The following is a 16,301-nucleotide window of genomic DNA, read 5'->3' as shown; positions in this document are numbered from 1 at the left end:
TACAAAAGGTTTTATCTATATTTGTAATTCTGCCTGTAATGACAATCAGATCACTACTAAAAAGCGATTTCTACAGAGCAGAATAATAGGGCTAGGTGGAAAGAGTGAAAACTGCAAGATTTTAATTTCCCAAATCATTAAAATTATTTAAAAATTATGCGTGACATCAAACTTTGATTCAAGCAATAGGTATTGTTCTGATAACACATTCCATTCAAGGTATATCCCACCTGTGTAAAGTGGCATTCAAGGTCTCGCTCCCAGGGTAAGAGCATGCAGTCACAGTGACCTACATGGCGATGAAAATTTTCTGCAACCAGAAGAGAATTGGGTCATGTTAAGAGCTTAATTGTTGAAGTGAGATTAAAGGACTATAAAATCTCGACTTTTTGATTTTGGCATTCAGAGGGCTGTAAAGAGAAAGTGTTGAAAGATGCTTTCTCATAGGCAAAAACCACTTTCAGAAGGTTTGATGTTCACGATAGCCTTTACTAAGAAAATTTGGCCTCAGTGAGAATCGAACTCACGACCCCTGGTTTACAAGACCAGTGCTCTAACCCCTGAGCTATGAAGCCTGCATTTTGAAACAGTCCCACAATATTTTTGACCAATTCTATATTCCTTTTTCAAAAATCTTAGAATGTCATAAGTAGGAATGAACCCATGCTTCCTGAAAAGATCATGCGGCCATCCTCAAATACACAAGTCGAAAAAATTGCGAAACTCAAAGAAAGTTTGGTCGTGCTAAGAGTCCAATTCTTGGGATGAAATATAAAGCCTGGAGCAGTTTTTCATTCCCTGGTGCAGCACTGCTTTATATTAGTTGAGGATTTAATAGTCAGAGGGTTGAACAGAAAAAGTTTTGAAGGACTTTTTCCTTCCTTGATTCAAATTGCAGGTTTAAAAGCAAAGCGCTCACATCAGCCCAGTATGTGTGCATATCTTTTCTTTTAGTTATGTTCTGATAGAACCCTGTTGAAAAAACCTAAGCAGATTTGAAAGCTGGTAGTAACATCAATTCACCATTAAAAAGCATCTTATGTACTAGAATATTTAGCTTCTTGAGAACAGCCACATTGGTTCTACTAACATGGTTCCAAAACAGCTCTTTTCACCATCAGCCTAGACTAAGATGTTAAGCCCCAGTTCTTAATGCCTCGGTAATCCTCGTGCTGCTTGGCACTACAATCCTTTTTCTTCATTCTTACCAGAAGGTCTTTTTATTCTGAAAATATTTTCATGTAGCAATTGCTAAAACATCCTGGGTAATATTTAAGCAAAACTGAGCTGCCAGAAGCGGTATTTGAACCCACAAGTCCAGGAGAGCATACAACCTGAACGTAGTCCCCCAGACCGCTCAACCATTCGGCAGCTTGCAGATTTTGGTGAGATACCAAAGATCATCGTAAGCATCAACAAAAAAGGTTTATCTTTTTTGACTAAGCAAGCAACTAAAAGCGCTTCAAAACAATAGACGGGAGAGAAGGCATTGTTCGTCTGATAGTGTGCTCCAAGCATGTGCTAACCTGTGTTAAGGGAATCCTGCAAGTAAAGGTTTGAGTGAGTTGTGCACATGATCTAATGTGAATGGTGTGATCCATTTTGATTAATACAAAAGGTTTTATCTATATTTGTAATTCTGCCTGTAATGACAATCAGATCACTACTAAAAAGCGATTTCTACAGAGCAGAATAATAGGGCTAGGTGGAAAGAGTGAAAACTGCAAGATTTTAATTTCCCAAATCATTAAAATTATTTAAAAATTATGCGTGACATCAAACTTTGATTCAAGCAATAGGTATTGTTCTGATAACACATTCCATTCAAGGTATATCCCACCTGTGTAAAGTGGCATTCAAGGTCTCGCTCCCAGGGTAAGAGCATGCAGTCACAGTGACCTACATGGCGATGAAAATTTTCTGCAACCAGAAGAGAATTGGGTCATGTTAAGAGCTTAATTGTTGAAGTGAGATTAAAGGACTATAAAATCTCGACTTTTTGATTTTGGCATTCAGAGGGCTGTAAAGAGAAAGTGTTGAAAGATGCTTTCTCATAGGCAAAAACCACTTTCAGAAGGTTTGATGTTCACGATAGCCTTTACTAAGAAAATTTGGCCTCAGTGAGAATCGAAGCCTGCATTTTGAAAGAGTCCCACAATATTTTTGACCAATTCTATATTCCTTTTTCAAAAATCTTAGAATGTCATAAGTAGGAATGAACCCATGCTTCCTGAAAAGATCATGCGGCCATCCTCAAATACACAAGTCGAAAAAATTGCGAAACTCAAAGAAAGTTTGGTCGTGCTAAGAGTCCAATTCTTGGGATGAAATATAAAGCCTGGAGCAGTTTTTCATTCCCTGGTGCAGCACTGCTTTATATTAGTTGAGGATTTAATAGTCAGAGGGTTGAACAGAAAAAGTTTTGAAGGACTTTTTCCTTCCTTGATTCAAATTGCAGGTTTAAAAGCAAAGCGCTCACATCAGCCCAGTATGTGTGCATATCTTTTCTTTTAGTTATGTTCTGATAGAACCCTGTTGAAAAAACCTAAGCAGATTTGAAAGCTGGTAGTAACATCAATTCACCATTAAAAAGCATCTTATGTACTAGAATATTTAGCTTCTTGAGAACAGCCACATTGGTTCTACTAACATGGTTCCAAAACAGCTCTTTTCACCATCAGCCTAGACTAAGATGTTAAGCCCCAGTTCTTAATGCCTCGGTAATCCTCGTGCTGCTTGGCACTACAATCCTTTTTCTTCATTCTTACCAGAAGGTCTTTTTATTCTGAAAATATTTTCATGTAGCAATTGCTAAAACATCCTGGGTAATATTTAAGCAAAACTGAGCTGCCAGAAGCGGTATTTGAACCCACAAGTCCAGGAGAGCATACAACCTGAACGTAGTCCCCCAGACCGCTCAACCATTCGGCAGCTTGCAGATTTTGGTGAGATACCAAAGATCATCGTAAGCATCAACAAAAAAGGTTTATCTTTTTTGACTAAGCAAGCAACTAAAAGCGCTTCAAAACAATAGACGGGAGAGAAGGCATTGTTCGTCTGATAGTGTGCTCCAAGCATGTGCTAACCTGTGTTAAGGGAATCCTGCAAGTAAAGGTTTGAGTGAGTTGTGCACATGATCTAATGTGAATGGTGTGATCCATTTTGATTAATACAAAAGGTTTTATCTATATTTGTAATTCTGCCTGTAATGACAATCAGATCACTACTAAAAAGCGATTTCTACAGAGCAGAATAATAGGGCTAGGTGGAAAGAGTGAAAACTGCAAGATTTTAATTTCCCAAATCATTAAAATTATTTAAAAATTATGCGTGACATCAAACTTTGATTCAAGCAATAGGTATTGTTCTGATAACACATTCCATTCAAGGTATATCCCACCTGTGTAAAGTGGCATTCAAGGTCTCGCTCCCAGGGTAAGAGCATGCAGTCACAGTGACCTACATGGCGATGAAAATTTTCTGCAACCAGAAGAGAATTGGGTCATGTTAAGAGCTTAATTGTTGAAGTGAGATTAAAGGACTATAAAATCTCGACTTTTTGATTTTGGCATTCAGAGGGCTGTAAAGAGAAAGTGTTGAAAGATGCTTTCTCATAGGCAAAAACCACTTTCAGAAGGTTTGATGTTCACGATAGCCTTTACTAAGAAAATTTGGCCTCAGTGAGAATCGAAGCCTGCATTTTGAAAGAGTCCCACAATATTTTTGACCAATTCTATATTCCTTTTTCAAAAATCTTAGAATGTCATAAGTAGGAATGAACCCATGCTTCCTGAAAAGATCATGCGGCCATCCTCAAATACACAAGTCGAAAAAATTGCGAAACTCAAAGAAAGTTTGGTCGTGCTAAGAGTCCAATTCTTGGGATGAAATATAAAGCCTGGAGCAGTTTTTCATTCCCTGGTGCAGCACTGCTTTATATTAGTTGAGGATTTAATAGTCAGAGGGTTGAACAGAAAAAGTTTTGAAGGACTTTTTCCTTCCTTGATTCAAATTGCAGGTTTAAAAGCAAAGCGCTCACATCAGCCCAGTATGTGTGCATATCTTTTCTTTTAGTTATGTTCTGATAGAACCCTGTTGAAAAAACCTAAGCAGATTTGAAAGCTGGTAGTAACATCAATTCACCATTAAAAAGCATCTTATGTACTAGAATATTTAGCTTCTTGAGAACAGCCACATTGGTTCTACTAACATGGTTCCAAAACAGCTCTTTTCACCATCAGCCTAGACTAAGATGTTAAGCCCCAGTTCTTAATGCCTCGGTAATCCTCGTGCTGCTTGGCACTACAATCCTTTTTCTTCATTCTTACCAGAAGGTCTTTTTATTCTGAAAATATTTTCATGTAGCAATTGCTAAAACATCCTGGGTAATATTTAAGCAAAACTGAGCTGCCAGAAGCGGTATTTGAACCCACAAGTCCAGGAGAGCATACAACCTGAACGTAGTCCCCCAGACCGCTCAACCATTCGGCAGCTTGCAGATTTTGGTGAGATACCAAAGATCATCGTAAGCATCAACAAAAAAGGTTTATCTTTTTTGACTAAGCAAGCAACTAAAAGCGCTTCAAAACAATAGACGGGAGAGAAGGCATTGTTCGTCTGATAGTGTGCTCCAAGCATGTGCTAACCTGTGTTAAGGGAATCCTGCAAGTAAAGGTTTGAGTGAGTTGTGCACATGATCTAATGTGAATGGTGTGATCCATTTTGATTAATACAAAAGGTTTTATCTATATTTGTAATTCTGCCTGTAATGACAATCAGATCACTACTAAAAAGCGATTTCTACAGAGCAGAATAATAGGGCTAGGTGGAAAGAGTGAAAACTGCAAGATTTTAATTTCCCAAATCATTAAAATTATTTAAAAATTATGCGTGACATCAAACTTTGATTCAAGCAATAGGTATTGTTCTGATAACACATTCCATTCAAGGTATATCCCACCTGTGTAAAGTGGCATTCAAGGTCTCGCTCCCAGGGTAAGAGCATGCAGTCACAGTGACCTACATGGCGATGAAAATTTTCTGCAACCAGAAGAGAATTGGGTCATGTTAAGAGCTTAATTGTTGAAGTGAGATTAAAGGACTATAAAATCTCGACTTTTTGATTTTGGCATTCAGAGGGCTGTAAAGAGAAAGTGTTGAAAGATGCTTTCTCATAGGCAAAAACCACTTTCAGAAGGTTTGATGTTCACGATAGCCTTTACTAAGAAAATTTGGCCTCAGTGAGAATCGAACTCACGACCCCTGGTTTACAAGACCAGTGCTCTAACCCCTGAGCTATGAAGCCTGCATTTTGAAACAGTCCCACAATATTTTTGACCAATTCTATATTCCTTTTTCAAAAATCTTAGAATGTCATAAGTAGGAATGAACCCATGCTTCCTGAAAAGATCATGCGGCCATCCTCAAATACACAAGTCGAAAAAATTGCGAAACTCAAAGAAAGTTTGGTCGTGCTAAGAGTCCAATTCTTGGGATGAAATATAAAGCCTGGAGCAGTTTTTCATTCCCTGGTGCAGCACTGCTTTATATTAGTTGAGGATTTAATAGTCAGAGGGTTGAACAGAAAAAGTTTTGAAGGACTTTTTCCTTCCTTGATTCAAATTGCAGGTTTAAAAGCAAAGCGCTCACATCAGCCCAGTATGTGTGCATATCTTTTCTTTTAGTTATGTTCTGATAGAACCCTGTTGAAAAAACCTAAGCAGATTTGAAAGCTGGTAGTAACATCAATTCACCATTAAAAAGCATCTTATGTACTAGAATATTTAGCTTCTTGAGAACAGCCACATTGGTTCTACTAACATGGTTCCAAAACAGCTCTTTTCACCATCAGCCTAGACTAAGATGTTAAGCCCCAGTTCTTAATGCCTCGGTAATCCTCGTGCTGCTTGGCACTACAATCCTTTTTCTTCATTCTTACCAGAAGGTCTTTTTATTCTGAAAATATTTTCATGTAGCAATTGCTAAAACATCCTGGGTAATATTTAAGCAAAACTGAGCTGCCAGAAGCGGTATTTGAACCCACAAGTCCAGGAGAGCATACAACCTGAACGTAGTCCCCCAGACCGCTCAACCATTCGGCAGCTTGCAGATTTTGGTGAGATACCAAAGATCATCGTAAGCATCAACAAAAAAGGTTTATCTTTTTTGACTAAGCAAGCAACTAAAAGCGCTTCAAAACAATAGACGGGAGAGAAGGCATTGTTCGTCTGATAGTGTGCTCCAAGCATGTGCTAACCTGTGTTAAGGGAATCCTGCAAGTAAAGGTTTGAGTGAGTTGTGCACATGATCTAATGTGAATGGTGTGATCCATTTTGATTAATACAAAAGGTTTTATCTATATTTGTAATTCTGCCTGTAATGACAATCAGATCACTACTAAAAAGCGATTTCTACAGAGCAGAATAATAGGGCTAGGTGGAAAGAGTGAAAACTGCAAGATTTTAATTTCCCAAATCATTAAAATTATTTAAAAATTATGCGTGACATCAAACTTTGATTCAAGCAATAGGTATTGTTCTGATAACACATTCCATTCAAGGTATATCCCACCTGTGTAAAGTGGCATTCAAGGTCTCGCTCCCAGGGTAAGAGCATGCAGTCACAGTGACCTACATGGCGATGAAAATTTTCTGCAACCAGAAGAGAATTGGGTCATGTTAAGAGCTTAATTGTTGAAGTGAGATTAAAGGACTATAAAATCTCGACTTTTTGATTTTGGCATTCAGAGGGCTGTAAAGAGAAAGTGTTGAAAGATGCTTTCTCATAGGCAAAAACCACTTTCAGAAGGTTTGATGTTCACGATAGCCTTTACTAAGAAAATTTGGCCTCAGTGAGAATCGAAGCCTGCATTTTGAAAGAGTCCCACAATATTTTTGACCAATTCTATATTCCTTTTTCAAAAATCTTAGAATGTCATAAGTAGGAATGAACCCATGCTTCCTGAAAAGATCATGCGGCCATCCTCAAATACACAAGTCGAAAAAATTGCGAAACTCAAAGAAAGTTTGGTCGTGCTAAGAGTCCAATTCTTGGGATGAAATATAAAGCCTGGAGCAGTTTTTCATTCCCTGGTGCAGCACTGCTTTATATTAGTTGAGGATTTAATAGTCAGAGGGTTGAACAGAAAAAGTTTTGAAGGACTTTTTCCTTCCTTGATTCAAATTGCAGGTTTAAAAGCAAAGCGTTCACATCAGCCCAGTATGTGTGCATATCTTTTCTTTTAGTTATGTTCTGATAGAACCCTGTTGAAAAAACCTAAGCAGATTTGAAAGCTGGTAGTAACATCAATTCACCATTAAAAAGCATCTTATGTACTAGAATATTTAGCTTCTTGAGAACAGCCACATTGGTTCTACTAACATGGTTCCAAAACAGCTCTTTTCACCATCAGCCTAGACTAAGATGTTAAGCCCCAGTTCTTAATGCCTCGGTAATCCTCGTGCTGCTTGGCACTACAATCCTTTTTCTTCATTCTTACCAGAAGGTCTTTTTATTCTGAAAATATTTTCATGTAGCAATTGCTAAAACATCCTGGGTAATATTTAAGCAAAACTGAGCTGCCAGAAGCGGTATTTGAACCCACAAGTCCAGGAGAGCATACAACCTGAACGTAGTCCCCCAGACCGCTCAACCATTCGGCAGCTTGCAGATTTTGGTGAGATACCAAAGATCATCGTAAGCATCAACAAAAAAGGTTTATCTTTTTTGACTAAGCAAGCAACTAAAAGCGCTTCAAAACAATAGACGGGAGAGAAGGCATTGTTCGTCTGATAGTGTGCTCCAAGCATGTGCTAACCTGTGTTAAGGGAATCCTGCAAGTAAAGGTTTGAGTGAGTTGTGCACATGATCTAATGTGAATGGTGTGATCCATTTTGATTAATACAAAAGGTTTTATCTATATTTGTAATTCTGCCTGTAATGACAATCAGATCACTACTAAAAAGCGATTTCTACAGAGCAGAATAATAGGGCTAGGTGGAAAGAGTGAAAACTGCAAGATTTTAATTTCCCAAATCATTAAAATTATTTAAAAATTATGCGTGACATCAAACTTTGATTCAAGCAATAGGTATTGTTCTGATAACACATTCCATTCAAGGTATATCCCACCTGTGTAAAGTGGCATTCAAGGTCTCGCTCCCAGGGTAAGAGCATGCAGTCACAGTGACCTACATGGCGATGAAAATTTTCTGCAACCAGAAGAGAATTGGGTCATGTTAAGAGCTTAATTGTTGAAGTGAGATTAAAGGACTATAAAATCTCGACTTTTTGATTTTGGCATTCAGAGGGCTGTAAAGAGAAAGTGTTGAAAGATGCTTTCTCATAGGCAAAAACCACTTTCAGAAGGTTTGATGTTCACGATAGCCTTTACTAAGAAAATTTGGCCTCAGTGAGAATCGAACTCACGACCCCTGGTTTACAAGACCAGTGCTCTAACCCCTGAGCTATGAAGCCTGCATTTTGAAACAGTCCCACAATATTTTTGACCAATTCTATATTCCTTTTTCAAAAATCTTAGAATGTCATAAGTAGGAATGAACCCATGCTTCCTGAAAAGATCATGCGGCCATCCTCAAATACACAAGTCGAAAAAATTGCGAAACTCAAAGAAAGTTTGGTCGTGCTAAGAGTCCAATTCTTGGGATGAAATATAAAGCCTGGAGCAGTTTTTCATTCCCTGGTGCAGCACTGCTTTATATTAGTTGAGGATTTAATAGTCAGAGGGTTGAACAGAAAAAGTTTTGAAGGACTTTTTCCTTCCTTGATTCAAATTGCAGGTTTAAAAGCAAAGCGCTCACATCAGCCCAGTATGTGTGCATATCTTTTCTTTTAGTTATGTTCTGATAGAACCCTGTTGAAAAAACCTAAGCAGATTTGAAAGCTGGTAGTAACATCAATTCACCATTAAAAAGCATCTTATGTACTAGAATATTTAGCTTCTTGAGAACAGCCACATTGGTTCTACTAACATGGTTCCAAAACAGCTCTTTTCACCATCAGCCTAGACTAAGATGTTAAGCCCCAGTTCTTAATGCCTCGGTAATCCTCGTGCTGCTTGGCACTACAATCCTTTTTCTTCATTCTTACCAGAAGGTCTTTTTATTCTGAAAATATTTTCATGTAGCAATTGCTAAAACATCCTGGGTAATATTTAAGCAAAACTGAGCTGCCAGAAGCGGTATTTGAACCCACAAGTCCAGGAGAGCATACAACCTGAACGTAGTCCCCCAGACCGCTCAACCATTCGGCAGCTTGCAGATTTTGGTGAGATACCAAAGATCATCGTAAGCATCAACAAAAAAGGTTTATCTTTTTTGACTAAGCAAGCAACTAAAAGCGCTTCAAAACAATAGACGGGAGAGAAGGCATTGTTCGTCTGATAGTGTGCTCCAAGCATGTGCTAACCTGTGTTAAGGGAATCCTGCAAGTAAAGGTTTGAGTGAGTTGTGCACATGATCTAATGTGAATGGTGTGATCCATTTTGATTAATACAAAAGGTTTTATCTATATTTGTAATTCTGCCTGTAATGACAATCAGATCACTACTAAAAAGCGATTTCTACAGAGCAGAATAATAGGGCTAGGTGGAAAGAGTGAAAACTGCAAGATTTTAATTTCCCAAATCATTAAAATTATTTAAAAATTATGCGTGACATCAAACTTTGATTCAAGCAATAGGTATTGTTCTGATAACACATTCCATTCAAGGTATATCCCACCTGTGTAAAGTGGCATTCAAGGTCTCGCTCCCAGGGTAAGAGCATGCAGTCACAGTGACCTACATGGCGATGAAAATTTTCTGCAACCAGAAGAGAATTGGGTCATGTTAAGAGCTTAATTGTTGAAGTGAGATTAAAGGACTATAAAATCTCGACTTTTTGATTTTGGCATTCAGAGGGCTGTAAAGAGAAAGTGTTGAAAGATGCTTTCTCATAGGCAAAAACCACTTTCAGAAGGTTTGATGTTCACGATAGCCTTTACTAAGAAAATTTGGCCTCAGTGAGAATCGAAGCCTGCATTTTGAAAGAGTCCCACAATATTTTTGACCAATTCTATATTCCTTTTTCAAAAATCTTAGAATGTCATAAGTAGGAATGAACCCATGCTTCCTGAAAAGATCATGCGGCCATCCTCAAATACACAAGTCGAAAAAATTGCGAAACTCAAAGAAAGTTTGGTCGTGCTAAGAGTCCAATTCTTGGGATGAAATATAAAGCCTGGAGCAGTTTTTCATTCCCTGGTGCAGCACTGCTTTATATTAGTTGAGGATTTAATAGTCAGAGGGTTGAACAGAAAAAGTTTTGAAGGACTTTTTCCTTCCTTGATTCAAATTGCAGGTTTAAAAGCAAAGCGCTCACATCAGCCCAGTATGTGTGCATATCTTTTCTTTTAGTTATGTTCTGATAGAACCCTGTTGAAAAAACCTAAGCAGATTTGAAAGCTGGTAGTAACATCAATTCACCATTAAAAAGCATCTTATGTACTAGAATATTTAGCTTCTTGAGAACAGCCACATTGGTTCTACTAACATGGTTCCAAAACAGCTCTTTTCACCATCAGCCTAGACTAAGATGTTAAGCCCCAGTTCTTAATGCCTCGGTAATCCTCGTGCTGCTTGGCACTACAATCCTTTTTCTTCATTCTTACCAGAAGGTCTTTTTATTCTGAAAATATTTTCATGTAGCAATTGCTAAAACATCCTGGGTAATATTTAAGCAAAACTGAGCTGCCAGAAGCGGTATTTGAACCCACAAGTCCAGGAGAGCATACAACCTGAACGTAGTCCCCCAGACCGCTCAACCATTCGGCAGCTTGCAGATTTTGGTGAGATACCAAAGATCATCGTAAGCATCAACAAAAAAGGTTTATCTTTTTTGACTAAGCAAGCAACTAAAAGCGCTTCAAAACAATAGACGGGAGAGAAGGCATTGTTCGTCTGATAGTGTGCTCCAAGCATGTGCTAACCTGTGTTAAGGGAATCCTGCAAGTAAAGGTTTGAGTGAGTTGTGCACATGATCTAATGTGAATGGTGTGATCCATTTTGATTAATACAAAAGGTTTTATCTATATTTGTAATTCTGCCTGTAATGACAATCAGATCACTACTAAAAAGCGATTTCTACAGAGCAGAATAATAGGGCTAGGTGGAAAGAGTGAAAACTGCAAGATTTTAATTTCCCAAATCATTAAAATTATTTAAAAATTATGCGTGACATCAAACTTTGATTCAAGCAATAGGTATTGTTCTGATAACACATTCCATTCAAGGTATATCCCACCTGTGTAAAGTGGCATTCAAGGTCTCGCTCCCAGGGTAAGAGCATGCAGTCACAGTGACCTACATGGCGATGAAAATTTTCTGCAACCAGAAGAGAATTGGGTCATGTTAAGAGCTTAATTGTTGAAGTGAGATTAAAGGACTATAAAATCTCGACTTTTTGATTTTGGCATTCAGAGGGCTGTAAAGAGAAAGTGTTGAAAGATGCTTTCTCATAGGCAAAAACCACTTTCAGAAGGTTTGATGTTCACGATAGCCTTTACTAAGAAAATTTGGCCTCAGTGAGAATCGAAGCCTGCATTTTGAAAGAGTCCCACAATATTTTTGACCAATTCTATATTCCTTTTTCAAAAATCTTAGAATGTCATAAGTAGGAATGAACCCATGCTTCCTGAAAAGATCATGCGGCCATCCTCAAATACACAAGTCGAAAAAATTGCGAAACTCAAAGAAAGTTTGGTCGTGCTAAGAGTCCAATTCTTGGGATGAAATATAAAGCCTGGAGCAGTTTTTCATTCCCTGGTGCAGCACTGCTTTATATTAGTTGAGGATTTAATAGTCAGAGGGTTGAACAGAAAAAGTTTTGAAGGACTTTTTCCTTCCTTGATTCAAATTGCAGGTTTAAAAGCAAAGCGCTCACATCAGCCCAGTATGTGTGCATATCTTTTCTTTTAGTTATGTTCTGATAGAACCCTGTTGAAAAAACCTAAGCAGATTTGAAAGCTGGTAGTAACATCAATTCACCATTAAAAAGCATCTTATGTACTAGAATATTTAGCTTCTTGAGAACAGCCACATTGGTTCTACTAACATGGTTCCAAAACAGCTCTTTTCACCATCAGCCTAGACTAAGATGTTAAGCCCCAGTTCTTAATGCCTCGGTAATCCTCGTGCTGCTTGGCACTACAATCCTTTTTCTTCATTCTTACCAGAAGGTCTTTTTATTCTGAAAATATTTTCATGTAGCAATTGCTAAAACATCCTGGGTAATATTTAAGCAAAACTGAGCTGCCAGAAGCGGTATTTGAACCCACAAGTCCAGGAGAGCATACAACCTGAACGTAGTCCCCCAGACCGCTCAACCATTCGGCAGCTTGCAGATTTTGGTGAGATACCAAAGATCATCGTAAGCATCAACAAAAAAGGTTTATCTTTTTTGACTAAGCAAGCAACTAAAAGCGCTTCAAAACAATAGACGGGAGAGAAGGCATTGTTCGTCTGATAGTGTGCTCCAAGCATGTGCTAACCTGTGTTAAGGGAATCCTGCAAGTAAAGGTTTGAGTGAGTTGTGCACATGATCTAATGTGAATGGTGTGATCCATTTTGATTAATACAAAAGGTTTTATCTATATTTGTAATTCTGCCTGTAATGACAATCAGATCACTACTAAAAAGCGATTTCTACAGAGCAGAATAATAGGGCTAGGTGGAAAGAGTGAAAACTGCAAGATTTTAATTTCCCAAATCATTAAAATTATTTAAAAATTATGCGTGACATCAAACTTTGATTCAAGCAATAGGTATTGTTCTGATAACACATTCCATTCAAGGTATATCCCACCTGTGTAAAGTGGCATTCAAGGTCTCGCTCCCAGGGTAAGAGCATGCAGTCACAGTGACCTACATGGCGATGAAAATTTTCTGCAACCAGAAGAGAATTGGGTCATGTTAAGAGCTTAATTGTTGAAGTGAGATTAAAGGACTATAAAATCTCGACTTTTTGATTTTGGCATTCAGAGGGCTGTAAAGAGAAAGTGTTGAAAGATGCTTTCTCATAGGCAAAAACCACTTTCAGAAGGTTTGATGTTCACGATAGCCTTTACTAAGAAAATTTGGCCTCAGTGAGAATCGAACTCACGACCCCTGGTTTACAAGACCAGTGCTCTAACCCCTGAGCTATGAAGCCTGCATTTTGAAACAGTCCCACAATATTTTTGACCAATTCTATATTCCTTTTTCAAAAATCTTAGAATGTCATAAGTAGGAATGAACCCATGCTTCCTGAAAAGATCATGCGGCCATCCTCAAATACACAAGTCGAAAAAATTGCGAAACTCAAAGAAAGTTTGGTCGTGCTAAGAGTCCAATTCTTGGGATGAAATATAAAGCCTGGAGCAGTTTTTCATTCCCTGGTGCAGCACTGCTTTATATTAGTTGAGGATTTAATAGTCAGAGGGTTGAACAGAAAAAGTTTTGAAGGACTTTTTCCTTCCTTGATTCAAATTGCAGGTTTAAAAGCAAAGCGCTCACATCAGCCCAGTATGTGTGCATATCTTTTCTTTTAGTTATGTTCTGATAGAACCCTGTTGAAAAAACCTAAGCAGATTTGAAAGCTGGTAGTAACATCAATTCACCATTAAAAAGCATCTTATGTACTAGAATATTTAGCTTCTTGAGAACAGCCACATTGGTTCTACTAACATGGTTCCAAAACAGCTCTTTTCACCATCAGCCTAGACTAAGATGTTAAGCCCCAGTTCTTAATGCCTCGGTAATCCTCGTGCTGCTTGGCACTACAATCCTTTTTCTTCATTCTTACCAGAAGGTCTTTTTATTCTGAAAATATTTTCATGTAGCAATTGCTAAAACATCCTGGGTAATATTTAAGCAAAACTGAGCTGCCAGAAGCGGTATTTGAACCCACAAGTCCAGGAGAGCATACAACCTGAACGTAGTCCCCCAGACCGCTCAACCATTCGGCAGCTTGCAGATTTTGGTGAGATACCAAAGATCATCGTAAGCATCAACAAAAAAGGTTTATCTTTTTTGACTAAGCAAGCAACTAAAAGCGCTTCAAAACAATAGACGGGAGAGAAGGCATTGTTCGTCTGATAGTGTGCTCCAAGCATGTGCTAACCTGTGTTAAGGGAATCCTGCAAGTAAAGGTTTGAGTGAGTTGTGCACATGATCTAATGTGAATGGTGTGATCCATTTTGATTAATACAAAAGGTTTTATCTATATTTGTAATTCTGCCTGTAATGACAATCAGATCACTACTAAAAAGCGATTTCTACAGAGCAGAATAATAGGGCTAGGTGGAAAGAGTGAAAACTGCAAGATTTTAATTTCCCAAATCATTAAAATTATTTAAAAATTATGCGTGACATCAAACTTTGATTCAAGCAATAGGTATTGTTCTGATAACACATTCCATTCAAGGTATATCCCACCTGTGTAAAGTGGCATTCAAGGTCTCGCTCCCAGGGTAAGAGCATGCAGTCACAGTGACCTACATGGCGATGAAAATTTTCTGCAACCAGAAGAGAATTGGGTCATGTTAAGAGCTTAATTGTTGAAGTGAGATTAAAGGACTATAAAATCTCGACTTTTTGATTTTGGCATTCAGAGGGCTGTAAAGAGAAAGTGTTGAAAGATGCTTTCTCATAGGCAAAAACCACTTTCAGAAGGTTTGATGTTCACGATAGCCTTTACTAAGAAAATTTGGCCTCAGTGAGAATCGAAGCCTGCATTTTGAAAGAGTCCCACAATATTTTTGACCAATTCTATATTCCTTTTTCAAAAATCTTAGAATGTCATAAGTAGGAATGAACCCATGCTTCCTGAAAAGATCATGCGGCCATCCTCAAATACACAAGTCGAAAAAATTGCGAAACTCAAAGAAAGTTTGGTCGTGCTAAGAGTCCAATTCTTGGGATGAAATATAAAGCCTGGAGCAGTTTTTCATTCCCTGGTGCAGCACTGCTTTATATTAGTTGAGGATTTAATAGTCAGAGGGTTGAACAGAAAAAGTTTTGAAGGACTTTTTCCTTCCTTGATTCAAATTGCAGGTTTAAAAGCAAAGCGTTCACATCAGCCCAGTATGTGTGCATATCTTTTCTTTTAGTTATGTTCTGATAGAACCCTGTTGAAAAAACCTAAGCAGATTTGAAAGCTGGTAGTAACATCAATTCACCATTAAAAAGCATCTTATGTACTAGAATATTTAGCTTCTTGAGAACAGCCACATTGGTTCTACTAACATGGTTCCAAAACAGCTCTTTTCACCATCAGCCTAGACTAAGATGTTAAGCCCCAGTTCTTAATGCCTCGGTAATCCTCGTGCTGCTTGGCACTACAATCCTTTTTCTTCATTCTTACCAGAAGGTCTTTTTATTCTGAAAATATTTTCATGTAGCAATTGCTAAAACATCCTGGGTAATATTTAAGCAAAACTGAGCTGCCAGAAGCGGTATTTGAACCCACAAGTCCAGGAGAGCATACAACCTGAACGTAGTCCCCCAGACCGCTCAACCATTCGGCAGCTTGCAGATTTTGGTGAGATACCAAAGATCATCGTAAGCATCAACAAAAAAGGTTTATCTTTTTTGACTAAGCAAGCAACTAAAAGCGCTTCAAAACAATAGACGGGAGAGAAGGCATTGTTCGTCTGATAGTGTGCTCCAAGCATGTGCTAACCTGTGTTAAGGGAATCCTGCAAGTAAAGGTTTGAGTGAGTTGTGCACATGATCTAATGTGAATGGTGTGATCCATTTTGATTAATACAAAAGGTTTTATCTATATTTGTAATTCTGCCTGTAATGACAATCAGATCACTACTAAAAAGCGATTTCTACAGAGCAGAATAATAGGGCTAGGTGGAAAGAGTGAAAACTGCAAGATTTTAATTTCCCAAATCATTAAAATTATTTAAAAATTATGCGTGACATCAAACTTTGATTCAAGCAATAGGTATTGTTCTGATAACACATTCCATTCAAGGTATATCCAACCTGTGTAAAGTGGCATTCAAGGTCTCGCTCCCAGGGTAAGAGCATGCAGTCACAGTGACCTACATGGCGATGAAAATTTTCTGCAACCAGAAGAGAATTGGGTCATGTTAAGAGCTTAATTGTTGAAGTGAGATTAAAGGACTATAAAATCTCGACTTTTTGATTTTGGCATTCAGAGGGCTGTAAAGAGAAAGTGTTGAAAGATGCTTTCTCATAGGCAAAAACCACTTTCAGAAGGTTTGATGTTCACGATAGCCTTTACTAAGAAAAT

General features: G+C 38.1%; 4 non-coding genes across 4 annotated transcripts; all 4 read right to left on the bottom strand.

The window, feature by feature from the left end:
* Nucleotides 1-502: 502 nt before the first annotated feature.
* Nucleotides 503-575, bottom strand: TRNAT-UGU (transfer RNA threonine (anticodon UGU)). The gene has a single exon. It is a non-coding gene; the product is annotated as a tRNA-Thr (tRNA).
* A 4,657-nt stretch (nucleotides 576-5,232) lies between these two features.
* On the bottom strand, nucleotides 5,233-5,305 carry TRNAT-UGU (transfer RNA threonine (anticodon UGU)). The gene has a single exon. It is a non-coding gene; the product is annotated as a tRNA-Thr (tRNA).
* A 3,097-nt stretch (nucleotides 5,306-8,402) lies between these two features.
* Nucleotides 8,403-8,475, bottom strand: TRNAT-UGU (transfer RNA threonine (anticodon UGU)). Its single transcript has one exon. It is a non-coding gene; the product is annotated as a tRNA-Thr (tRNA).
* Nucleotides 8,476-13,132: 4,657 nt separating this feature from the next.
* On the bottom strand, nucleotides 13,133-13,205 carry TRNAT-UGU (transfer RNA threonine (anticodon UGU)). The gene has a single exon. It is a non-coding gene; the product is annotated as a tRNA-Thr (tRNA).
* Nucleotides 13,206-16,301: the final 3,096 nt, after the last annotated feature.

Source organism: Eleutherodactylus coqui, unplaced genomic scaffold (assembly GCF_035609145.1).
Source record: "Eleutherodactylus coqui strain aEleCoq1 unplaced genomic scaffold, aEleCoq1.hap1 HAP1_SCAFFOLD_199, whole genome shotgun sequence".
NCBI lineage: Eukaryota > Metazoa > Chordata > Amphibia > Anura > Eleutherodactylidae > Eleutherodactylus > Eleutherodactylus coqui.
The sequence above is the reverse complement of the archived record's forward strand: the minus strand, read 5'-3'. Positions and strand labels throughout refer to the sequence as shown.